Genomic DNA, 26,637 nt, shown 5'->3' with positions numbered 1-26,637 from the left:
TGTGCATCTCCCTATCCCATCCAAGGGCAGCGCAGAGCACCACCGACCCTTGCTGTGCAAGAACTCAGTCCAGGGCTGCCAGATCTCCTGATCACCTGGAGCCCGGGAGCCCAGCCCGGGTCAGCCCTGGGGGAGGAAAGCCTGGTCCTGAGCACAGAGCCTGAAGGGGACTCCCCTGTGTGTGCCTATGGCCTTCAAGGAGGGCTAGTGCAAGAGGTGGCAGGGTCTGCCAGGGCACTGGCCTCCCCTTTGCTGCAGGACACCTATCTACACCCACCTCCTCCCAAGCCACCTAAGTGACAGAAAAAGTAGTTAGGGCCTCACTGTCTGTAATGACACAAACATGGGCTCTTGGCCACTTGTAGCTGTGTGACTTCTGGCTAGTTACTCAGCCTCTCAAAACTTCACTTTCTGCATCTGTAGAACAGGGGAGGAGAGCCTCTCTTTGTAGGAGAATAATGCTGCTCATCAAATTCCATCATTCCTATCTATAAACACATTATGGTTCCAGAAGCCTTGGCGCATGCCTGTAATCCCAGCAGCTCAGGAAACTGAGGCAGGAAGATCACCAGATTGAGGCCAGCCTCAGCAACTTAGAAGACCTTGTCTCAAAAATAAAGGATGTGGAGTCTGTGGATAGAATTCAGCAGTAAAACACCCTGGGTTCAATCCCCACTACCACAAAAGAAATAAAAATAAAAAAGGTATTTTCCCTTTTCTGTTGTAATACACCTCAAGGCCCTGGCTATGGGGTTAACACAAGTAGTTACCTGGGAGTTTTCCAACCCTGGATAAACAGGGAGTCACCTAAGCAAAATCTGATGCCCAGGCCTAATTCATAAAGGAGAGAAGGGAGACAAGGCAGCCCACCTCTCAGCCTTGCCTTGGCTTAAAGTGGGAAACCACTGATCTAGTCTATTGGCCTCCAGACAGATAGGGAAACTGAAGCACAGAGAGGTGGTGTGACTGGAGCAAAGTCACACAGTCAGCAGGAAGCAGGGCTGGACCAGAAGTTCCATGCTGACTCTTGCCTGCTGCCCCAGCTCATCTAACCCTTAGTTTGTTAGCAAAACTCAAGGCCTCCAGGGCCAGACACAAAAGGGGCAAAGAGGACTCGGCTGCACTCCGGAGTCGTGGAAACTGGCAGGACAGTGCCAGCGATCCTTGCTGTGTAAGAACTCAGTCTGGGGCTGCCAGATCTCCTGGTGACTTTGAAGGACAGTTAGAAACGTGAGTTATTGTGCAAACTTTCCTGAATCTTAAGAATTACGTTCTAGGGCTGGGGTCGTGGCTGAGTGGTAGAGGGCTCACCTAGTATGTGTGAGGCACTGGGTTCGATCCTCAGCACCACATAAATATAAAATAAAGATATTGTGTCCACCTGAAACTAAAAAGTTAATATAAAAAAAGAATTGCGTTCTAATTCCAAGCAAATTTTTTTAAATATTTATTTTTTAGTGGTAGTTGGACACAATACCTTTATCTTATTTATTTATTTATTTATTTATTTTTAATGTGGTGCTGAACATCAATCCCAGGGCTTTGTACATGCTAAGCGATCGCTCTACCGCGGAGCCACAGCCCCAGACCCCAAGCAAATTTTAAACCTGAACAACCAACCAACAAAACCTGGAGATATGTGCGCTTCTCTGGTTACCAGTTTGGGACCTCAGTTCAGGATTTCATGGTAGAACCTGGGGATAATTTTTTGGCTACGAGTCAGGATAACATGAGAGTATCTTGAAAAGTATCTTTCTCTATAAATCAGTGTCTGGTGCTGGTGGCTCATATTCTGCCGTTACCTATTTGCTCCTGTGAGCCAAACAGTGCTCTCCCCGGATATTCTTGCCAAAAGGTTTTGAAGAGTTTATTACAAATATCGTTGTCTAGAGAACAGATTTAGGTACTGTCCTGGACCTGGAAGAACAGAAAAAATTAATGGAAAGTGCACTGCATCCCATGAGAGGGAGGAACCAAAAAGGCTGTGCTGTGGCATCTTCAGCCTCCCTCCATTGCTTCAGTGTGAAAGAGGGTAAACTGAGCCCCCTTGTGGAGCAGACCCTGAGGTCACATATCTATCTCAGAGCCCTAAGACCCTTCTTCCCCACTGGGTCAACAGTAACTTCTGACAGAATTACTGGATGCCTCTCCTGACTCCCTTTGCTTCCTGTGGATACACCCACCATGCCCTCTGCTCCTTCATCACTGCATCTCCTGGTTCCTAGGCTGTGCTCACCTAAAGGGTCCCAGGTGGGATGCTGCTTCTAACGTGCTTCCCCTGTCTTCTCCCCATCCACTGTTCTTATGGGTTGGGATCCACTCACTCAGCCTGACTCTGCCTCACCAACTCTGCCAAACAACTAAGCCCCACTATGTCCACTCCACTTTTTTTCATAGTCTCCACCCAGCATCTGGCCTCTTACCTGCACTGTTCTGCAGAGCCATGCCCACTCCACCCATTTGATCTTCTACATTGTGTCCATGTGGCTCATCTTCCACATACATATTTAACACTCTGGGATTGCAGGATTTTCTGGAACCTTTGTAGTATGGCTTGTTTGATATAAGAATACCTCAATATTGTGATTAACAATGTTTCTCAAAAGTTAAAAAATAACATTAAAAAAATCTCTGAGGATGAGGCTCAGTTGTTATGTTCCCCTAGTTTGAAACCCTTGTACAAAAAAAAAGAAAGAAAGAAAGAAAGAAAGAAAGAAAGAAAGAAAGAAAGAAAAAGGAAAAAAGAAAAAAAAGAAAAAGAAAAAAAAATAAAGAAAGAAAAATAGGCAAGTCAGAAAAAATTTGGTTCCTTTTTCTTATGTTATGTGTTACAAATTTAGCATTCATGTTTACCTGTTGTGGAGGCTGTGAAAAGTCAGTCTTTCATACATACTTCCATGCCCACACGTGACCTTTTGCTGTAAGGCTATTGCTTTATGTCAAGGTCTATAATTTACCTGCCACCTCACTTAAATTGGAATTTTTTTTTAAATCCTAGGTTTCTCTGGTAGCAGGGTTCTTCTTCAGTCCTTGGAACCTGACTTCTTCCTTCAGTGCTCATTTAGTTTCAAGTTTTTTTGGTTTTGGTTTTTTTTTGGAGAAGACACACTTGAAAATTGGGGACAGGAAAGCTTGCTTAAACTCACTTTCCCAATGGCCCATCAGTGCAGAAATGGAGATTGGGACCAGTGTCAGCCTGTTGTGGAATAGTTCTCAGGAGAACCATGGAAGCCCTGAGATTTTGGACTTGAGTGTTGGCATCAAGAGAAAAGATACTCACTCTCTGTGAGCATTCTGCAGCAGATGAGGGACCCTGGAGATGACTCAGGCCTAACTCTGTCCCAATGGCTCAGATTAGGTACTATAGGGGTTCTGTGTTGTACTTTCATTCCATCCTCAGAGACCTGAAAAACAATTGGTGACAAAGATGGCTGGTTTTCTTGACCTACATTGTTCCTGAACCTGAAGACAATGAACAGAAAGCAGAACAAGGAGGAAAATCAATGCATCTGTCTTTCCAATATTAGAAAGGTAAACCCATCAAATACTGAAAAATATTTCCTTTTACTTGAAAATCAAAAAGCCCAGTGATTGGTAGTCTGGGCTGCTATGGCTATCCAGCTATTCCATCATGCCCCAGGGCCCTTCCTGTTTTTCATTGTGCCATCCATTTAATACAGCAATCAGGGGAAAAAGAAAAAGGAAAAAAAAAACAAAGAGCAAGAGTCCCAGTTGCTTCCAATGTTATCTCATTGGCCAGCACAAAATCACAGAGACCCCTACCTGCAAAGGATATTGGGGAATACAGTTGTTTTTCACTTTTACTTTGGGTTTGTTTTTGTATTTGGTTGTGGGGACTGAATCTATGATTGCTTAATCACTGAATAACCATCCCCAAACCTTTTTAAATTTTAGAGACAGATTTTTAGGGCTTTACTAGATTGCTGAAACTTTCCTTAGACTTGTGAGCCTCCTGCCTCAGCCTCTATAGTCACTGGGATTATAGGCATGTGCCGTTAGGCTTGCCTGTGTTTTTTTATGTGCTGGAGTTGGAACACAGAGCCAGGCACATGTGAAATTTGTTTACTACTGAGCTGTAATTTCAGCCATAAACTTGTCATGTTGAATTATTAGCAACCCATTTTAAAAAAATATAAGGTCCCAGTGGAATGAATGAGGGATATCTGCCACCTGGACCTTAGCAACCAGTTGTGCTGGTGTGCCTTAGTGCAGGCCCAATGCATACTCACAGGGTGGCATAAAAAGATGTGCATCAAGTGAGGAATGGGTTCGGATGGGCTGTGAAAGTAGAACTGCTGGATAGGTGGCAGACTGAGATACTGTTCTTTCATGTGTTGTGATGGGCATCTCAGGTGGAGAAGGGGTAGAGCATGAGTGCATTTTGGTGGTTACACACTGAGATACATCCCCATTTTTTAAAATATTTTTTTCTTAAAATATTTTTTCCCCTGGGATGTCAGGCCTGCACCACTGAGCCAACTCTTATACAATTTTTAAAGTTATTTATTCCATGGTAATATTGATCTATTGAAACTTACAATATAAAAATATACTTACAATATATTCACTTATTATAAATAAAGTTATAAGAATTAGAATATGTCATTTTTATAAAAATAGATGTCACAACACTTGTTCCCAGTGACCAAATATGATCCATAAAATGTTAAACACATATGGACATTTGATTTATATATTTTATTCTTTTTTCCATATTTATTATTATAGACAAGTTCTAAACACTAAATGAGTGAATGCAGAGGTTTATGCCAATTTCCCTAATTACTAATTGAGAATAATATTTTATTTTTCCTAGTAGTGGCATTTATTTTCCCACAAATACAGCATGTGGAATTTATGTGTTGAAGCTGAAAAGTTAATTACACAGAAACTGAGAACAGAAACACTTCCCGGATTTATAATAAGAATGAGAAACTGACTGATTGTGTGTAGGGAGTGCAAAAACAATTAAGTCCAGAAAGTAACTCTTAGGTTTTAGAGCACAATAAGGTGATTACATTGTATAATAACTACTTAAATAAATCAAAATAGCCAGAACTTAGAAAGTTTCAAACACAGAATAATAATTTTAATGAGATGAAAATTACCCTGATCTGATAATTACACACTATGTACACATGCCCAGTTATAATAATGGGTCTCATATCCAAGTACAAAGAGTAGATACCAGGTAAAAATAAAAATGAATAGAAGTAAATTCTTTGATGTTTTAGCCAAATATCTACATTACCTCAGATTTTTAAATGGTATCCTATGTTCATGAATGTTTCACTGTTTTGGTTTCCCTTACTGTCATGTCTTTTATATCTGCAAGGTCTAAAGAGTCATGGAATGATTTAGACTTATTTACATGGATTTCTCATGACTGTTATTAATTTTCAAAACTTGTTTACACTTTATTTTATTATTTTATTTTTATGTGGTGTTGAGGATTGAACACAGTTCATCACATGTGCTAGGCAAGCATTCTACCACTGAACCACAATCTTAGCCCTGATGACTGGTATTTTTTAAATATGTGGCTGGAAAAAAGCTAAAATACATACCTACTATTTCAGGTACTTGACTTAAAATCCAACATGCCTTGTATAAAAAAATATTCCATCAGATTAACATCAATTTTTTTGTATCAATTTTATGCATGGTTTCTTTACTGGAGAAATGCATCGCTTACTTCAAGCAGATGAATATTGGGACTCTTATGGAAGTTTGTCTTGTAGTCTTGGGTCAAATTCTTGTCCTTTAATTTAAAAACCTTACAATGGAATGACTTTGAGTCTATCGGAACTGTGACTTTAATTACACCTTTATTCCAGATGACTAAGGAGAAAACAATAATAATATATTTCTACTGATATTCAATAGCTGGACTTTGGTCACTTAAGATATTTTTTCTGGTCATGATAATAGCATATATGCAAGGTGGATAGGTACATTGGGGATTCAAAGACAGGCCTATAATACTGTCAAAGAGCTTTCTACACATATTGCTAGAAAATTTTAATATCATGAAAATAATTTGAATCCACAGCATATGTAGCCATTATGAAAAGAAAAGTTTTAAATCTATTAAATCACATAGATGATGAAGTACATAATTAAAAGATAATGACCAGCATTTCTACTGAGTACTTTTATTTCAGAAACACATCCATATTTGATCCTTATTCTTCTTTCATACACAAAAGCTCTAGAATATATGTAATAAGACTCCATATATGTAATACAACATGATCAGATTTAGCACCAACATAACATTGAACTCAATAAAACACTACAAATACAAATTAAAAAATCGTCTTAGAGGATATGCTTCTCAGTGTCATCTTAGATGATGTATTAAAGGCATTAAATCTGATAATAAATGGTCAAAAGATAGATCTAAAAAAATACATCTATGTGCACACCTACTACATTGAAATTCATTTTTTGAGAAGGTAGCAATTCTTTACTTTTGTACAATCATTCCATTTCAATTCATTGAAAATTGTAGAGTTTTCAATATATTCCTACTGCTTAATCAAGAAGAGAAAGATGAAATCAACTTAACACTCTACCTCAGAAAATCTCAAAAGAAGATAATATCAAGAAATATTTTGAGAATATATGGTAATTCTGAATCTATAAGAAACGCTATGTACAGTGGGAGCACAGCTACTAATACACAATCCAGACATAATTTCGTAATAATATTCGAATGGCACTTGGAGAATATTAGAGAGAGTTGATAATTGAAGTGGGAAAAATGTGTGTTGGGTGAATCCACATATATCCCTAGTAATAGGATAGGCTGAGATTGATAAAGATGACACTATTTGAAATAAGGGCTTCTGCTTCATTTTCTCTTAAGATATATACTATTAATATGGAATTTGAAAATAAAGATCAACAAAATATATTATTTTATTAGTATAAGAAACATTTCCTCTGAAGTTCATCTTGAGATCTCAGCTAACACCATAATTTTCTTCTGCAACTTCACGTGCCTTTTCTAGCACAAGTTCTAACCCAAGAACTTTACCATTGGTATCTTGGCCATAACATATCTAGGGATGCTGATAATTATGGGGTTTATAGTTACAGATGTTTTTGTCTCAGAATTTTGGAGATGACATCAAATATAAATTAATAATCTACTTTCACAGGTTTGGAGAGGGGGCTTCTCCATTTTTACCATCTGCCTGTGAGTGTTCTCTATGACATACACCTCAGCCCCAGAAGCTCTTGTTTGGCAACGTTCAACCATATATTGTCACATCAGAGCCTGTGGTTCCTTGTTTCCTGTGGGTATTCTGCATGTATGTGACCTGATGTGATCTTATATATATTACTGTATGCTGAATAATCATACAGATGCATTACTTTCTAAGGAATTTATTTTAAATATTTGGGTTGTTCCAGGAATTCTTTTTATAGGGTTCATGTCCTCAGGTCTTTCTAAAATTCAATAAATAGAAAAACCTCTAACTAAAAAATAAATGATGTCATCTCTATGAAAATGTGAACATTAATATAAATAAACAATATTTAAATCTCTCAGCCCATAGGTATAAGGACTTAGATTACAAAGATCAATTTTTTGGGAGACACAAACTACCAAAATGCATTGTGTCCTTGGTGATCATTGTACTGGGAAGAAACTATTGGTTTCAGCATTGGACTCTCACCAAGCCATGCATTTATTAAGGGTAGGACACTGATGTTTTCTTCTGTAACCATGACATGGTATCAATCATATGTAAAAAGAAAAAAAAAATTACAGAAAGAGAAAATGGTTCCCACAGAAAAAGAAGGCATTACCAGCATTCTGTAATAGTGCAAAGAATATCCAAAATGTGGCCTCTGTCTACTGGGGCATCTACAGAAAGCATGAACTTGTATACTTTCTGGCAGAAAAAAAAATGTTCTAACCTTCCACAGAATTGGGCTTTATTACTTGAAATTATAAAAAGTATCTGTTGATAAAGCAACATTTCTTGCAGGACTGAACATTCAATGTACATTTGCAAGAATATAAAATAGATTCCCAGAGCTATTCAATACAGAAATATTGTTAATACATAAAGCTCAGGAATAGCCCAAATGTCCATCATTTGTTTAGTTCCAACTTTGGTCTATCTACACCTTGGAAAGGTAAGATTTTTGCATATGTGGGGTGTTTTCCAGGTTGTTTCCTTGAGTAATAAATAAGGGGCAGACAGGATATACAGGAGCACTCCCTTTTGGGTAAGAAAAAAATTTACATAATAACTTATTATTGTTATTGACTCCTACCAGAACAAGAAACAGTAAGAATATATACTTAAAACAATTAAAACAGATGTTCATGAAGGGCAATGAGAAAAGGTTAGTGGGATGGAATAGAGTTGAGTCTTTAACATGGGTTTATATTTGAACCACATAAACAACAACCATGTTGAAAACATAGAATTAAATCAATAAAAAAAATCAAGCCCAAAAGGTAAGAGTCTGAAAACCCAATCATGAACCACACTATTCGGTGACTAATATCTTTTTGTTTTTCTTTTTTTTAAGAGAGAGAGAGAGAGAGAGAGAGAGAGAGAGAGAGAGAGAGAGAGAGAGAGAGAGAGAGAGAGAGAGAGAGAGAGAGAGAGAGAGAGAGAGAACTTTGAAAAAATATATATATATATATTGTTTTCAGGTACACAACATATTTATTTTATTTTTATGTGGTTCTGAGGATAGAACCCAGTGTCCTGTGCTTCCCAGATGAGCATGATACCACTTGAGCCAGATCCCCAGCCCCTAATTAGTTTCCTAAGCTTGCCTGATTTCCAGGATCTTTTTCTCCCATGTGAACAATAGTTTACCTAAATTTTTTACCAAATGCTTGTTGCAATGTAATATTTACTGATCAGCAATTAGCCATAATGGAGCCCAGGATTCATATGCAATGTTTAGTGTCAGTGCAGCAAGGGACAACATGGGTTTTATGCTTTCTCCATTAGACAGGAGTTTACAATGGAAGGGGCCACTTCTTATTTTGAGTGAGCAGCCTGGTGAATACACAGATACGACTATTAATATGCACTGAAGAATTCTTTGAAAGTTTATTGCCAGGAACACATAGAGAACTTGACAGTTACTTCCAGGTCCAGATTTCACAAACTTGGCTATACACACTTGGGGCAAAATGACCAGTCCTACACCCTCTGTGAATGTGTATTATAATATTGTGGTAGTTTATCATAAGCCTAGGCAGAAAAAGGTTGGGTCTTGAAGGTTATTCAGTCATGTGGGTAGAGCTATGGAATGCGATTATTGTCCATTATTTAAAGAGAGCTGCAAAGAAACTTCTCAATTTATCCTGTGAAGACACACATGGTGCACTTCCTTACTCTCATCAAGCTGCTATAATAATTTATGGTAGACTGGGTGGTTTATAAGCCACAGACACTCATTTTTCACATTGTATGAGATCAAGGCACAAGGCTATTCAATGCTTGTTGAGAAAATTTATAATGGGTAGAAGCTCCTGGCTGTGTCATAATATGGTGGAAGAAGCCAGCTAGCCTGTAGCACCTGTTCATTAGAGCATTAATTCCACTGATGAAGTCTTCAGCCTCAGAAACTCAACACCTCTCCAAAGACTCACCTTCTAATACCATCACCTTATTGGAGAGAAGTTCAACCAAGATACTCAAAGGGACTTAACCTTCATATTACAGCTTTCTATGAAAAAGCAGAATCTCAATAGTCAATAAATCTGTTGGAAAGTTGATCTTAGAAATCTGAGCTTTCAGAAGTCCACAAATAAAATTTGTTTTTTGCTTGTAAAGTATGTAGTTTCTAGAACTCCCTTAGAGCAGTCCAATCCGACTAAAGTATATTTTAAATGATGATATTGTCTTTTCAATTGTTCCTCCATTATGAACAGTTCTCTGATTTTTACACAGGTTATCAACTCTCTGGGCATCTCTCTCTGTATGTGCCTATGTACATGCACATACAACAGAAAGGAGTTTGGGACTTTCTGCCAAGCCCAATCCTCATATTCTGCATTTCTACATGTCAAATTTGAAAACCACCCACTTGGCCCCATCCTTGCAAGGCAGGCCCAGGCCTCCTGTGGTGTTACTCTCTGAGCTACCTCTTTATGGTTGGAGTGAAGCCTGCTTCTACCCTGTACTCTGTACTCTGCTCTCTCCTCCTCAGTCCTTGCCTAAACCCTGGTTAGAGCCAGGCCTTCCATTGCACCTGTACCTCCTTTTACTGCTCTATAACCTGATCATTATGTGCCAATGCTTTACCATGCTCATTTGTGCATTTCTTCCCCTCTGTTCCCACAGCTACAATGAAGCTGCCATTTGCTAGCTGTGTGACCTAAATCAAGTTAACTTGACACAGCTGAGCATCTTTGTCCTGCAACATGAGTGTAAACATGGCTTCTGCTCATGGAGTTCTTATTGCCAGTGAAGAGGGCAGGGATAAAAGTCTCAAAAACAATTGTCCAGTACATGGTCATCAAGGGCTCCTGATGTCATTAAACGTTACCACTACTAGCTGTCAATCTCATATCACAACTTGGGAACATGAATCCCTGAAAAGTAAAAAAATAATAATTATAATTAAGTTCACCTGGCCAGTGGGACCAGGTCTGCTCTGACTCTAGATTCTCTGTCCCAACCAGAGCTCAGGGCCAAAATAAATACCACATTAATAGAGGACTAATGTAAACCTGGTAAAAGCAGTTTCATGAATGGACAAAAGGGAAAGAATTGTGGGAAGGAACCATATCCTATATCTGACACCTGGAGAATCAGGAGATTTTACCTTCACATTGATTCCCTTCTCTTGAGAACAAAACTGTACTGAAAACAGACCCCTGAAACAGGTTAGTCATCAATGCAGACAATAAAGGACACTCTGGAAGTAACCAGGCTGTTTGGTGCATGTACAAGCAGTAAGAGCCACAGATCAGAAGATTTCAAATGGTTCACATGAGACCTCATTATTCCTGCATCTTCATTCCCTGGCTCACACAATGGCAGGCTGAGCTTGGAAACTCAAGGTTTTGTGTGATGGCAGGTGATATACCCCAAAAATAGCATCTACACATCTTTTCACAAGTTTACTCATTCCACTCAGCCATAAACAACAGAGGAATTATATCATTTGTGGGAGATGGAGGAACCTGGAGCACATCAAATTAAATTAAATAAATCAGCTGCAGAAAGTCAATTTTCAAGTGCATTCTCTGATATGTGAAAGGTAAAAAGAAAAATGGAGTGAAAAAAGAAGTGGATCTCGAAAAAATTGGAGAGAGAATAGTTGAGTTTAGATTGATGGAAGAGAGGATAAGAGAGATGATTCAGGCACTGAGAAATGAGACTGATCAATGACGTTATGCCCATACATGTATATATTACAAATGAATATACTAATAAATTAATATAATGTCCTAATATAAATGACATTTTTGGCACCTGTGACTGAAATTCAGCATGCTTCACAATTGAGCAACATTTCTTCACCACTCCTTTTATGTATTCTTTTTTTTTTAAAATAGGTTTCTGCTAAGTTGTTCAAGGCTTTGCCAACAGACAAAAAGCTGGGTGACCACGTTTTGTCTTTGTAAAAATACAAAGGTCTGTCATCCCTCTGGCTTATGGAGCACTCACTAGGCAACAAGTGCCACCATTTATGACTTCATTTAATTCTCATCATAGTCTTGAGAAGCAAGTGGCATCATCCCCATCTTTAACATAAATAAATAAAAGTGGGGAGAAATTAAAGATCTATTCAGGCTGAGTGAGGTGGCACATGTCTGCAACACCAGCAGATTAGGAGGCTGAGGCAGAAAGATTGTGAGTTCAAAGCCAACCCCAGCAAAACTGAGGTGCTATGCAACTCAGTGAGACACTGTCTGTAAATAAAATACAAAATAGGACTGGGGATGTGACTCAGTGGTTATGAGCCCCTGAGTTCAATCCCAAGTACCAAAGGAAAAGAAATCTATTCAAGCCTTAAAAATATATAAAAGCCAGAATACAAATATACGATATGTATTCAAGACCTTGGTTCATTAACACTTATTTTATACTAATCATAACATCTAGGAACCTCCCTGAAAGCTTAATAAATCCAATGCTTGAGAGTACTCCCCAGAGATTTTTGTTTCACTGATTGGAGCTAAAGTCCAGGTATCAGGATAATTGACCCTAATGCTCACAATTAGGAATGGAATCACTTTTCTATTAAAAATCAGGGAAGCACAGACAAAGAGATTGGATTCACCTGCTCAATATTGTGTGTAAAGTCGACAGGAAAACCAGGGTATGTGTATATACTTCTGTAGCTCTCCAAAGAGCTCTCTGTGGCTCCAAAGAAAAGAAGACTCCACAAAGCTGGAGGCGGAACACAAGCCAAACCCTCTGCCACAACTCACCCCACAATACTCCAATTCTCCTAGACAATAAGTGTGCATATAGGAGACAATTCCAGATGGTACCTTGGTGGTCAATGGGCGACATGCAAAGAAATAGGGCACAACCAACTTTAGAAAAGGCAGAGGTGTGGCTGGGCCAGGGTGGGTACTAGTCTAGAGGATAAACTTTTCCAGGGCGCATGAAGTCCAGGGCTTCCTCCTCCCCAATTGAGCCTTGCCTTATCACACATATGCTTGTTCAACTATTTATGCCCTTCTCCTATTTTATATTTCTCTTGCACATGGCTTTGGAGGTCTTGTGCTTTGGCATTTCTTATATTTTTTAATGCATCTTTCAAACTACCACAAAATCAACCTTGAGGAATATTACCTGTATAGGTTACAGTTTTATTTTATTACCATTTAGCTCAAGTTTCCAAATCTCTCTGAAATACACATTTTTTAGTTTTTATAATTTTATTATCCCTTTACATATTGACAATGCTTGTGATAAATCAGTATTCTCTGATTTCAACACTTGGAATATCAGTGACCTGCTTAAACTGATTGTACTTTCTTTTGATTCTCCATCATAAGCCTCCTTTTTATTTTTTTACAGTATATATAAATTTATATATAGTACAGAAAAGCCCAAGCTAATATTACATGGTTTCTCTCAGAGAAAGGGCAGGTACCTCCATTAGTGAGTATGAGGGCTCATCACAGCTTCCTTAGTTTGGCCTTCCACCATGGGCTCTGACTCTGCTCAATGTTCAATCTTCCTGTGATCTCCTCAGCCTGTGGCCTTCAGCTCATCTTCTTCTTTTAAAATTTTAGATTAATTTTAATATTTTACAAAGACCCTGAATGACAAAAATGCCAGTTTGAAAATGGTGGCATACATAAACAACACTACCCAGAAATCAGATGCTTCATGTGGGAACAACCAAGGGAAGAGGAGCCTATCACACATGATAGAGAGAGGATCCTCAGAGCCATAGTGGAACCATTGGAGGATACAGAAATGCCTCACCTCAAAGTTGAGGCATTGTAAGTTGTTAAATGGGTCTGAACTAATGTTATCATACAATCAGAACAATAGCAACTGTGATTGGTACATGATTCCAATTGAGATGCCTTTCCAAATATGTCCAGAAAAATGTTTGGAGACCAGTTATCCCAGGATTGGTGTTATCAACCAAAAAAGAAAGTAAAATAAAGAGACAGCTGACATGTTACACTGGGAAAGCCACAGTTCTGTGTTTTCCAGGGGGTTGTTTGTCATCTTTCTATTGACATTAAAATTATAGGCCTGCAGAGAAAGAACTTAAAGATGTCTTTCCTTAAAACATGCAACTCTTGAGGCTATTACCTGCACCACATTCTTCCTGGCCTCATCCATCTGGGTAATTGCCTCTGCATTCTTAGATTCAGAAGTAGTGTGCAGTTGGGTCATGGAAAGGCTGTGGAAGAAGGGAATTTTAGTATATTGCTGAGGTTTCTTGTAGATGAAGAAGAGAGACTTCAGCTCCAACAGTTCAACGCAGCCCAGAAAACTTTGTTCCGTATGATACATTGAGGATATTTTCTTCTAACAATGTTTGCTTCTATAATTCATTTCCTCCTAAAATGAGTCATTTTTTAAATAGGGAGTGATGATTAATTTTAGTTTCTCATTTGTTCTAAGTTTAATGAGTTCTACTGATACAACTTACATATAGAATGTCATCTAGAGATTTTAAACATTACTTATTTGTATACATATTATAAAAGAAGACATGAGTTTTAACTTGATATTTTATAAACATTTATTTTATTTACATGTGGATCTGAGGATCGAACCCAGGACCTCACACATGCTAGGTTCACACCACTGAGCCATATCGCCATCTGTAATTTAGCATTTTTATTTATAAACTGGCTTCTGTAATATTAATAAATAAAATAGAACTACTATTGATGTGATTTCTATAATTTGAGTAATTATAAGTTTTTAAACTTTTAGAAGAAAATGAGATTCTATGTTCAAAACTTCATTTCATAGAGGGCAATATCACAATGCCAGAAACTACATATATTTCTTATAAAATCTTTGGATCCAATTTAACTCAGAGAATTAAAAATTTCCTGACCCTGTACTCTCTCAGTTAGGAAGTGTCAAATGAGAGGATCATAATAAAAGTGTTTGGAAGCACACTGAAAATTTTTGAAAATCAAATGAACATACTAGTAATTTCCTAATCCTTGATTAAAAATACACAGGAATATAATTTCCAAGTTTAGAGGAGGAATATTGGTATTGATTTTTTCTTTATGTATTAGTTTTATGTGTATATATATGTGCCTATATACACACATATGTCTTTTCCAATTTCTATTACAATGGAAGTGTCTGACTCTAACTTTTCTTAAAGGAACATTTAGGTCAGTGGAATCTCATCCTACCCTGTCACTGTATTTCAATTTCTGATGTTTTCACAAACTCAGGTTATTTTCTAGCTGTTTTTTTACTTGTTTGCTTCATTCTTTACATGAACAAGTAATTGTGAACCTGTCTCCTTCTCTGGTCACTGAAACACAAAGAACAAGATGACACAGAAAAGCCAAAGTTGTGGGGAAGAAAAGCAGGACTTGAATTTTAAATAACTACATCAATCAGAGAGACAGACTGCCCTTTAGGAATCCATGGGTTTCCCAGTAATGAAAGCTTGGCATCTGTGAAGAAGCACTCTCTGGCTTTTTATTTCTTTACTTTAAGATTAAATAGATGTTAACTTTATGAACCATATAAATTTATTGACCATCAACTATGTGAAAAATTTAAGGTTAAACTCTTGGATGAAGAGTTCTTTAAGCCACTGTGCATTTTCTAGCTTTCATGGTAATTGCTCTCTAATTTAGAAACTGTGAAGAACAAGAATTTCTAGACAATTCTATAATTAGAAAGAGGCATATAATTTCAAACTACTCATATAAGCATATATTACATTAATACATCTGAATAAATGAAGCATGTGAGATCACAAAACAAAAACATGGGCCTAAAACTCCCCACACAGTTATGAAAAGTGCTGTAATGACAAAGCAAAATAATTGTCTTTTGGGTCCAAAGCATGAGGTTTCAAAGTCCTGTAGCTGATAAATGTCTATACCCTCTTTATTTCAAATTTATTGCTGTGCATGCATTATCATAATTTGTTTGAAAAATCATGTGTTGATCTAGTGTTTCATTTCAAACAACTCTCTTAAAAGTACTAAGAATTTTTCTTCTAATATCCATCACTAATAGTATTAGTACCGTAGTTATATGGTGATTTTTGAGCCTAAATGAGAAGTTTACTTAAAATTTAAAATTTATGTGTCCCTGAAAAGGTAGAAGATATACTATATTAAAGCTGCCTTTATTGTCTAGGAAATAGAAATATCAAAGGAATTATTTCCAGGTATTTGGTCATTTTTGATGTACTGATCTGTGTATAATAAATAAAATTTAATTATATTTGCAGATTTATGGAACTATGCTTCAAATTAAATGTTCCTTGAGAAAGAATATTAGTTTTTCGCTTCTACATCTATGTCTAGAAAATTTACACAATATCATTATAATTATATGTTTCCTGTAGAAATGCTATTCACTGTATTGTATTTGGAGAAGATTAATGGATTTGGCATTTTTCCTTCAAATATGTTTTGTCAAAAAAAAAGAGAACATGGTTATAAAGCTTTTTTTACATTATATTATCAATTTATGGTGACGTTTTTATTCTCTTTCAAGCACAACTATATATAAAAAATAGTGATTCTTTTTTTTTGGTGTCATGTTATCTTCCAAAATTCTTATCCTTTATGAAACAAAATGATAATTTTGTAGTGCAGAATTACATCCTTATAAAGCGTATTTTATTTTCTCCAATTTTAATCATGGATCTAAATTCATATTAAAATGTATTGAACATTTTTGACTGTGTATTATAAACCCATAAACTAAGCTAACTATTTTACTTAGAGACCTGGATCTTCAAATATACAATTCTATATTACCCACAATGAATTAAAGTAACAGTAAAATAGAAGCATAAAATGAGATAAACATTCACAATGAAAAGAGGAGGTGATCTCCAGTGACAAAAGACTTCAAAGAACTTCTGGAAAACAGAAAGTATGAAATCAGATGAAGGATGCATTTGAGTTCTAATTAGGGCTCCCAAGGAGGGAGATTAAGACCATGACTAGGCATCTTGGAAGTCTCTAAGATAGGGTGCTTCAGATCAGCACAATGGAAATAAAGGGAAGGGAGCTTGCTTGGATGCACAGAATCTGGGTTTGCAGTCTTATCTCAAAGGAGGCTTCTGCTTACTCCAAGTGAAATTTTGGAGTTGTCTTGCACTCTCATATTGGGTCCTACTTGAGACATAGAGTGTGATTTACATGAGTCTCAAACAGTCTTGAGTGTTGGAAGCCTTGAATGGTCATAGCCAGAAAAACTCTCTTCTACTGATGAAAATATTTTGAAAAGACCACTTTCAGCAATTGTCTCGGAAATGAATCCTTCTGTCCTTATGGTGCCATAAAGCACAGTTCCCTATAGTGACACCACAAAAATTCGCTTTTCAGTCAAAGTTCTGTACTTAGTTTATGGTACTGGTGAGAGTCTGTTCCTGAAAGAAAAAAAAAACTTATAAAAAGGAAAACAGGGCAATTAATTACAGTTTTGACAGCTGTGTAGACTGAATGTCAAATTAATGTCATCTTGTGTTTTTTCTGCTCTTCTTTTTAGATCCCCTAAATGGACTTTTTTGGTCTCTACAACTTAGCTGATTGAGTGAAACTCATACATATGTCCAAATCAATTGAGCCTCCTCACCATGATTTTCTCAAGACACAACTACTTCACTGGTCTTTTTACAATTCCTGTATGGAAAGTGAGTACTAAAAAGAAGAGAATTGGATCATCTGTTTTCAAATTGAATCATCTGAGTTTTTATCTCCATTGCAACATGGAATCAATGTCCTTCTGATAAGGAGAGTGAATTGACCTAGCTAGGAATGTACTTTCCCCTCTTGCTTTCTGTTTTATTTTTTTTTTAGTACATAGAATTTTGAGTCTTCAGGTACAGTTTAAATTTTAGTTCGAATCTTGTTAGACATCCTGGTGGAATAGTGTCCTCTTAAATAATTAGGATTTCTAAAACTAGAGGATGCGGAAGCATGGTGTAAGAAAATGTAATTGCCAAGTGGGTTAATGGGAGTGATAGAGAATGAAGAATCTTCAACTTTGACAGTCTAGCTCCTGGACCTATGTATTCTATCTCTTGGTAGCACAAACTGATATAATGTTATGTAATTTAAAAAGTATAAGCAACATCAACACCTGTTCCAGAATTCTACCAGGCCAGTAACTTTTTATTTATTTTTTTTGTAGGTGAAAATACAGTGAATAACATAGTCATAGACCCATAAAATATCTTTGTTCTTGTTAACTGTGGTCTCATTCACTTTTATGCATGATCCCTTGGCACTTTATTAATGGTGCGTGCTTAGGATTTATTGTCCCTAAAAGCAAAATGTAAAAAAAAAAAAAAAAAAAAAAAAAGTTTGGGTTTTTCTGGTTAAAATTATTTCTTCATTAAAAGAGGTCCACTCGTTGATTTATGATGAGAGAATGATGAAAAGAATGATGCTGTCACAAGAACCTAGAAATAGACCTCTCTTCCTAACTGGCTGGATATTTGTAAGAAGTAATTGATAGATAAAATGCAGTGACTGGAAACCACTATGGTACTCATTCCTCAATGATCCTGTGCATCATCAGTGGCTGGATAAATACAACTAGCGAAGTCAAGTTGTCAAGTTGGTTGTCTTGTACAATGTCCATGATATATTTGCTTTGGTATTTGATAGCATGAAATCTCATGATATTTACACTGCATTATCTCTTTCAGAGATCCATCCTGATTACTGTACCCCCAAAATTTTATAGTCTTCAAAAGTTCCTTCTAGACTCTTGAAAAGTCTTAATTTCTTCCTATAAAGTTTATGTACCTTCTTAGCTGAGGTAACATTTTTTACAGTGTTATTAAGGATGAAGTGTGCTGCCAAGTATTATTCTCTTTAGAAAGAGCTTTTTCCACTTTTCATTTTTCAAGGCTAACCCTGAAAGATTCTGTAAAATGATGCTATTTTATTTCCATTTACTTCTAAATGAAGCTAACTCATATTTATTTCTAGTAACATTTTGTTAAAAGATGGCCAATTTCTTCTTCTATATGATTTAAAGGGACCTTGTCCCAAAGAAGGGAATGAATAGGTGTTGTATCAATTCTTTGCTCTGAAATTTATTGAGGTTTTCTGAGAAAAGTGTAACTTCGTGATTATCTTCTTGATTAGTTATTTGCTTAGTTATTGGTCACACTCTACAAGTGTGACCCTAGGTGAAATGCAGAGGACGATGAAGAGTAAAATAAGTAGAAGCTATACATTTATTATGCTTTTGTAACTGAAGAAAGGTTTGTGAAGTACTTTATGATTTCCATAACTCTCTACCTTCCATTTAAAGTCATAAGATAAAATTCATCTTTATTTTTTGTGTTTCACAAATAAACTTCTAAAAATAAAATTTACACCTATTTTTCCTAATCCTGTTCATGATTTTTCCATTTTCTTCATTATATGAAATTTTCATAACTCATACTAACTTGATAATCTGTGTCATTTCCTGGCTTACAAACAATTATTGATTTTTGTCTCTTTTTATTTATAGTTGGCCTCCAGTGACTAAGAGGAAGACTCCTTCCTGTCTGCTCCTCCCAGCCCTGCTCCAGCCTCTCAGCTTCCCAGACCCTCATGCAATTGGTTGTGAATTCTTCCAGAAGCTTTTTTACTGTCTAATTTTCAGAACTAAAAATAAAAAATAAAATAAAAACTTAAAAAAAACGTTAAAATGCAAAATGTGGAGGGAGAAAGCAGTATATATATATATATATATATATATATATATATATATATATATATATATATATTGCAATTAGGATTTTTAAAATTTTGAAAATATTTTTCTTTTTTTAATGTGGGTAAGCCACTGATATTTCATCAAAATATAACAGTTTCTTTGTTGAGTTCAGGTAACCAAGGAATAGCCACACCCTCAGAACAAAATAAAACACACACATACAAAAAAAAGAAAAAAAAAACAGAATCATCTTTAACCTAACGTTTTATAAAATGTCTCAGATCCTCGTAACTTGCACACAAGCTTCTGTGTTCAATTGAATTGTAACTGCTTTTTGTTTTTGGAAAGAGTGTGACCATTGAACTTGAAACCTTTTATTCTGAGTGTCTTGGTGGTTTTTGGTGAGATTAAGTAGGTGACAGGGTGAAGAGAAAGTGGGGAATTCTTCCCTATTATAACATGAATTTTTCCTCCACCGTCTACTCTAGGCTGCCAGACCTCAAGTTTTTCTTACACCGGTATACTTTAACTATTCTTATTTCCCCTTTACTAATAATTTTTAACAGCAGTTTATCAAACTACACTTATTAAGAACAATTTTAAAAATAAAGTTATACTTCACCTCACCAGTCTACACTTATTGCTTATGGTTTCACTCACCTGCTATGCCTGTTTTTAGTGTCTGAAAAACATAGATATTATTTTCCATATTTTATCCAGTTTCTTACATGTATATACTGGAAAGAAAATCTGGTCTGGAAATATTCCATTTTGATTGAATGCTATATTCAAGAAAATAATATTTAAACATGCTAAACATATCTACAGAATTTCTCAAGAAGCTATGCTTTAACCAAATAGAATATCCTTAAAAAAAAAAAAAACTATGGTCAGCTTCAATAAAGCAAGAATAGAACCCAAGTATTTATCATTAATGATAGATTATAGATGATACATACAGAATAACCACAAGATTTAAAGAAAAAATCATATTCAACCTGGAATTCTAAACTGAAGCAGACAGTCAATTAATGAAAAATAATAATAGATTTTCATTAATGATAAAATTCTAAAAAAGCAATTTTCTGTGCCTCATTTCAAAGAGAGTTACTCAATATAGAAAAAAATAAAACAAAAAGAGCACAGTTTGTGGACAGAAATAGTGGTTCTAACTACAGAGCTCAAGAAAGTTATGCTGATTCTGCAGTAGACCTTGAAAATAGTTTTGTTAGCTTACCTCAGTCATACCATTAAAATGATGCTTTAATAGAAATATTAGCTAGTAAGTAATCAAATGATTGAATACAGCAAATGTTAGAAAATTCTAGTGATCTATTTTTCATACCACACACACACAAAAATGAGTATTGGAAAATACAGGAAAAACAAATGATAAAAAAGAAAGCAAAAACCCACTAAACAAATAATGGAAAGTCAAGTTCTGCTTATGAAACACAGTAAAATGTGCACTCTTTGTAACATTTGATGAGATAGAAGAATATAGTACTGATTGTTCTTGATGGTAAGAACATCCCTCCATGAGCAGCATTCATGTCCTGATATTGGATGTTAGAAAGGCTAATAAATTAGAGAAAGAAAGCATTCTTACTTCTTGTGTGTGTTTTGTGATGAAATCTATTTTAAAGTCAAATTTGTGGAAATGCTTACTGGTTTTTAACCATCATAAATTTTCTGTAAACAATGAATGCAACACATAATTATTTTTAAAAGGGAATAACTAACTGACGAAGCATGAACACAGGTACTTGTAACTATTGAAAAATAGAGTGGGGTGTGGTGGTGTGTACAGATGCTGATACTCAGAAATAATAAAGTTTCCAATGTAGATTAAGCAAGAAATCACAGAATGCATATCATTCTGATTTCATTAATGATAATCAATTAAACACTAAAGCCTTTTAATATTTGATTCATTAGTCCTGAAAAGAAACAAGTGGCCCCATAAGCTAAATTGGTTTTCTTCGCTCTCTAATTGCTATTGGAAAAAATAATGGGAACACCTAATACATTGTGAAGGGTCTTCTATGTATATATTTCAAGATTATGGTTAATATCAGACAACTAGTAGTATGTATGGCTAAATTTATTGCCTTTTAGAACTTTACATAGTTGCAGATAGAGTGGAGGATGCTGATTTGGGTCTAAATTTTGGAAACTACTGTTTTATATGGTACTGGGGATTGAAACCAGGGGTGTTTTATCATTCATATATATTCACAATTCTTCAATATTTTATTTTGAGAACTGGTCTCTCTTAGTAACCAAGGGTGGTCTTCAAGTTGCGATCCTTCAAGGCCTCAGCCTCTATGATTTTTCAGATTACAGGTATGTACCACCACATCAGGCCAGGACACTACCTATTAATTTTTACATGCATCTAATAATCAAAACTATTTTAAAAATTCCTGCCTTTTCTTTTATTTAAAATATTCAATACTAACTTTCTGACATTGTTGGAGAGCATCTTCCCCTTCCCTCCTCCCACTCTGCTTGGGGCACACACAGAAAGAAACCAGAAAAACTGGTCTCAAAATATACTAAAATTCACTCTACAGCCATTCATTTCTAAACAGAACAAAAAACAAACAAACAATTATACTGAAGCCAGAGACAGTGGAACAGGCCTGTCATCACCAACAACTTTGGAGGCTGAGGCAGGAGGACTGCAAATTGGAGGCCAGCCTCAGAATCTCAGTGAGAGTCTGTCTCTAAATAAAATATAAAAAAGGCTGGGGATGGGGCTCAAGAGTTCAATGTCCCTGGGTTCCATTCCTGGTACCAAAAACTAAAAAAAAAGGCAGACTTCTTGTGCTCATGCTGGACATACCTGGAAATGGATGATTACAGCAAAGACAAAGATGGAGGCAATGAGATTCATGAAGTAGAGGAGATTCTGGTGCGAGAAAACCTCTCTAAGGGCTTGGACTTTGTCTGTGTTCATGGCCCAGAGATGGAACACTACAAGATGGCAACCTCCAATTCCATGTCTGTTGGCAGAGGAGGACACAAACGTGAAGGGAAGAACAAAGGGTTGGACTCCGCTGGGTCTTGGGCCTCCTCCTGGCCAAAGCAGAGGCAGGAGAACAGAATCAGCCAGGAGACTCATGGCACCAACAGTCACAGGGTCACAATCTGGATTTTTTTGGCACCAAGGATGGAACCCAGGGGCCCTCAGCCACTGAGCCCCACTCCCAGCCTATTTGTATTTCATTCACTGACAATATCTCACTGAGTTGCTGAGGCCTTACTGTTGCTGAGGCTGGCCTCCAAGTTGATATCCTCCTACCTCAGCCTCAGCAACAGGCAGAAAGGGGCCTGGCCTGAGGAAAAGGCAACAGACCAGCCAGGGACACTGCAGCACAGGGCACCAAGGTCTGAGCACTTCAGAAATGGCATGAGACTGACTTTAGAACAAGAACACAGTGGGAAACACTGTCACCATGGCCCCTGCGGCAAAGATCGGTGCTTCACTAAACGTGGCATCTGTGGACAGAGTGGCTAACAGCTGGGGACTCAGATGTCCCAGTCACTCCCTGGGACTGCATTTTCCTGTCACTCCAGAGTTGGCACAGCAGGACTCGTGTCACCTTCTGGATGGCCACTCAGATGGGCCATTTGTCCTGTAGACCACATGGACAGGATATCTGTGACAGAAACGCTGTCCTAGCTTTCCCTGGCCCCCTGGCATACCCGTGGTGGTCTTCTTACAGCCCCTCTCCCTGCCACTTGTGGCTGTGTAGGACAACCACTGATGTTTCTATGGTAAAGAATCTGGAGACATGAAACCTTGAGCATTTTGTAAAGGAGGAAGTTCAGCAATCTCAGTGGGAGAGAGTAGGGACTTGTCCTGGCTCCTCTTGCCACCAATGACCTCTCTGAATCCCTGCACTTGCTCCGCTGAGCCATAAGAGGACCCTCAAACAGACCAACTCATCTCTGCCCCAGGGCCTTTGCACCCGCCAGGTTCTCTAGATGGACCTGTATCACTCTTCCCTAGTCACCCCATCTTCCTTCTCTGCTCTATTCTGACCCCGGGGCCCTGGGATGACACTGATGCTCACACACCTTACGTTCTATCCCTTTGTATTATTAGCACCCACAGAAGCGCCTAGTGCTTAACAGCACCTTACTGACAAATGTCTGGAATGAAAGGTGGGTGACATCAATGGCAGGGTGTGGGCCTTAGAAGCTTTCTGAATGTTTAACATGGTCATTTCTTGCAAATCACTACCCTCTGATCTCTAGGAAATGGGTTGTTTCATGCACTAGTGTGATGGGGACAAGAGCCATGTGACATCTGTACTGTCCACCTCCCTCCCAGCCTGGACTGTCCCAAACCTCAGGGAAGAAGGACCAACTGCACTCTCCACTCTAGGGGCCCTTCCACACCCCACTTTACAGGTCACAAGCTGAGCCGTGGTGGCACTCCTGCTAACAGGAAAGCCTTTCAGCTGAAAGTTACCTGAGCCTGCTCCACCATCCTCTTGCCCGTCCTGGGGCTGTCCCCGTGGCTCCACCATTTTGGCTCCTTAGAGCACCACTCAAAGCTCCCCAGGTAAGATCTCTGCCCCAACGAGGTACCAGAGGTGTCCAAGGCAGCCACCTCCATGTCTCAGTTGTCTGTGGCCTTCATCTCTCCCTAAGTCCTAAGGCCGTCACTCTGATGTCACACTGGCTGACTCAGGCTGAATGGCTGTGCCACCTTGCCAGACATTTTCTCAGCCTGTCTCCAAGGGACAGCAAATCATTCCTTCAAAACTGTCCCCTCACTCACCATCCTGCTCCAGAGCAAAGTGATCCTCTGGCTGGCTGCCACGGCCCAAGCCTTCACTGACTGGTCCCCTGTGGTCACCACTGCTCCCACTCTTTTTGAAGGCAGCCCCCCACTAAAGCCAGGAGGTCTTGGCAGAGTCCTTAACTCCTACCCAGATCCACATCCACAGCTGGGGCCCAGCTGCTTTGCCCCCAGATCCTCAATTCACCTTAGATTTTCTGAAATTCTAGGAAGAGTCTTGTGTCACCTTTGCCTACTCTTCTGTAAGTGTCGCCGACACTCCTATCTGGGGTCCAGTCTTTCCCATGGGATCTTTCAGGCACCCTGCAGGGACTCATCTGCAGTTTCCTCAATTTGATGTCATGGCACTGAAAGCCAAGAACCAGCTCCACAGTCAATTCCAAAAAAACACAAAAAATGCACATAAATATTTTCCATGAGAGACTTCCCAGAAAAAATCAGATTCAGGGATCAGAGGCCAAAAGAAAAAGAAAAGAAAAAAAAAAGTCAATTTCCCTCTTCTAAGAAGTCTCACATGTTTTTCAATTTTTATTTTATTAAGATTTGTAAGCCAGGTGTCATGGTGCATGCCTGCAATCCCAGTGGCTCTGGAGGCTAAGGCAGGAGGATTGCAAATTGGAGGCTAACGTCCGCCAAATTGGGGCTCTAAGCAACTCAGCGAGACCCTGTCTCTGAATAAAATACAAAAGAGGGTTGGGGACGGGGCTCAGGGGTTAACTGTCCCTGAGTTCAATCCCCAGTGCCTTCCTCCCCCAAATGGCAATACTGTGGGTTGAACCCAGGAACAGTCATTCTACCCATAACTGTTTTGAGACAGGGTCTCACTTCTTTGCCAAGGCTGTCCTTGAACTTTTAATCATCGAACTAACTGCTCCTTGCCTGAACAAGTGGTTTGGTGTAGAAATTTCATTTTTAGAATCTTATTCGCTAAGAACAACTGCTAAAATATGTGCAGGTGATTGCCCAAGGATATTCACATTGATGCTAACTGTGACTGAGAAAGAACTGAAATGTCCAGCAGAAGACAATAGACTAAAATCAACACTTCTTTATCCTTGCAGTGCAGGTTCCTGCTAAGAAATTTGAGGCAGGATTACTCTGTGGCATGCTAACTGTCCTTGAAATATTCTTATAAGACATGAAAGTTTAGATATCCTTTTGATTGTAAGTGTTGTTGTTGTTATTGTTATAATAATAATAATAATAGTAATAATAATAATAATAATAATTATTATTATTATTATTTGGTACTAGGGATTTAACCCAGGACCACTTAACCCCTGAGCCCTGTCCCCAGCTCCTTTTATATTTTATTTAGAGACAGGGCCTCACTAAGTTTCTGAGGCTGGCCTCCAGCTTGTGATCCTCCTGCCTCGGCCTCCTGAGCTGCTGGGATGACAGGCTTGAGCTTCTGCACTCAGCTATAATTTTAAACATTTGCACACTGAAAATTCAGAAGAAATGATTCTGAAACAGTTATTTTCCCCCAGTGGAATACTCTGCATACATGAAAACTTCCTGCAGATGTGCCCAACGGGCGGCAGGGCCCTTACCTTGGTCAGTGTTGATGGTGGTGGGGTTGAAGGCCTTCCCCAGGATGGTTTCACAAATGTTGCTTGAGATGGAGAGGGAAAAGCCAGAGCCCAGGCCGTGCCCTTTATAATGAAACTCATCCAAAAGGAGGACGATCAAGCCTGCAACAAAGAACTGCAGAATTAAAATAAAGTAATTAATAAAAGTGAACTCTGTGTTACTGGCCCCAGTGCCCTGGTTCCTTCCATCTTCAATGACAGGGCTCTCTGCTATGAGGGCCAAATAAGAGACCCTTCTCAATCTGCCTCATGGGAATTCAGAAGCCAAAGCCAGGTCTTTCAATTCTCTATTATTTTTTTTTAAATCTATTTTTTAGTTGGAGGTGGACACAACATCTTTTTTTTATTTTTATGGGGTGCTGAGGATCGAGCCCAAGGCCTTGTACATGCCAGGTGAACCTCTGCCACTGAGCCCCAGCCCCAATATTTTGTTTTGTTTCTTAATTGTTTTTGGGTTTGCAGGTGGACAGCAGGCCTTTATTGATTTCAATATTTCTCGTTGTAGATGGGCGCAGTGTCTTTATTTGAATGATTTCTTTTTGGCCGGTGACCAGCCTCCAACCCGGGGCCTTACCCTGCTCAGGCCAGTGTTTAGCCTTGAGCCCAGCCCTGAGCCTGGCATGGCCCCAGGTCTGGCTGAGTACTGCTGAGGAGGAAGAGGGACAACAGGGTCACTCAGGAAGCGGGGTGAGAGTGGGGGTTCACCTGAGTGGTGATCAGAAGGCAGATCGCAGAACCCATCTTTGAGGGGATCCCTGTCCATGCCTGTCATCACATCCATGATGGACTGGCCGATGGTGACAATCATGCCAAACACTAGGGTCCTAAGAAAATCTTGAGCAGAGTGTGG

The sequence above is a fragment of the Callospermophilus lateralis genome, unplaced genomic scaffold, assembly GCF_048772815.1.
Source record: "Callospermophilus lateralis isolate mCalLat2 unplaced genomic scaffold, mCalLat2.hap1 Scaffold_1018, whole genome shotgun sequence".
NCBI classification, from domain to species: domain Eukaryota; kingdom Metazoa; phylum Chordata; class Mammalia; order Rodentia; family Sciuridae; genus Callospermophilus; species Callospermophilus lateralis.
The sequence above is the reverse complement of the archived record's forward strand: the minus strand, read 5'-3'. Positions refer to the sequence as shown.